Here is a 1,459-nt window from a genome sequence, read left to right as displayed (position 1 = left end):
ATGTATCAGTGTTCCGTCCCCGGGCCAACGTTCCAAACCCCAATGTAGCAGTGTTCCATCCCCGGGTCAATGATCCAAACCCCAATGTATCAATGTTCCATGTCCGGGTCAACATTCCAAACCCCAAAGTATCAATGTTCCATGTCCGCTTTCGCTCCAGAAATGTGACAACGTCATAGCAACATCTATTTTCCTTCCCCGTTCCGCCGAAATCACTTCTCTTCTCTCTCAGCTCCTCACCTTGCTGGTCCGACTGGATTGAGCTGAGCCAGCGCTTCCCGTGCAACGATTGGTTTGTTCCGCTGTCAGTCAAACGAGTATCCGGAAATAGGACCGCCCCTCCATGTATAAAATGGGCCAGGTAAACAAGACGTGGAGATAGTAGGGACAACAAGGTGCAGGGCTGGATGAACACAGCAGGCTAAGCAGCATCATAGGAGCAGAGAGGCTGACGTTTCGGGCCTAGACCCTTCATCAGAAAAGGGGGAGGGGAAGGGGGTTTTTGAAATAAATAGGGAGAGAGTGGGAGGCGGATAGAAGAGGGATAGAGGAGAGGATAGGTGGAGAGGAAACAACAGGTCGAAGAGGCGGGGATGGGGCCAGGAAAGGTGAGTGTAGGTAGGGAGTTAGGAAGGGGATAGGTCAGTCCAGGGAGGATGGACAGGTCAAGGGGGTGGGATGAGGTTGGTCGGTAGGAGATGGAGGTGCGGCTTGGGGTGGGAGGAGGGGATAGGTGGGAGGAAGAACAGGTTAGGGAGGCAGGGACGAGTTGGACTGGTTTTGGGATGCGGTGGGGGGAGGGGAGATTTTGAAACTTGTGAAATCCACATTGATACCATTGGGCTGCAGGGTTCCCAAGCGGAATATGAGTTGCTGTTCCTGCAACCTTCGGGTGGCATCGTTGTGGCACTGCAGGAGGCCCAGGATGGACATGTCGTCTGAGGAATGGGAGGGGGAGTTGAAATGGTTCGCGACTGGGAGGTGTAGTTGTTTGTTGCGAACCGAGCGTAAGTGTTCTGCAAAGCGGTCCCCGAGTCTCCGCTTGGTTTCCCCGATGTAGAGGAAGCCACACCGGGTACAGCGGATGCAGTATACCACATTGGCAGATGTGCAGGTGAACATCTGCTTGATGTGGAAAGTCTTCTTGGGGCCTGGGATGGGGGTGAGGGAGGAGGTATGGGGGCAGGTGTAGCACTTCCTGCGGTTGCAGGGAAAAGTGCCGGGTGTGGTGGAGCTGGAGGGGAGTGTGGAGCGGACAAGGGAGTCACGGAGAGAGTTGTCCCTCCGGAAAGCAGATAAAGGTGGGGAGGGAAAGATGTCTTTGGTGGTGGGGTCGGATTGCAGATGGCGGAAGTGTCGGAGGATGATGCGTTGGATCCGGAGGTTGGTGGGGTGGTACGTGAGGACGAGGGGGATTCTTTTTTGGTTCTTATTGCGTGGACGGGGTGTGAGGGATGAG

This window comes from Rhincodon typus, unplaced genomic scaffold (genome assembly GCF_021869965.1).
Source record: "Rhincodon typus isolate 14 unplaced genomic scaffold, sRhiTyp1.1 hic_rhity00003859, whole genome shotgun sequence".
Taxonomy (NCBI): domain Eukaryota; kingdom Metazoa; phylum Chordata; class Chondrichthyes; order Orectolobiformes; family Rhincodontidae; genus Rhincodon; species Rhincodon typus.
This window is presented reverse-complemented; position numbering follows the sequence as displayed.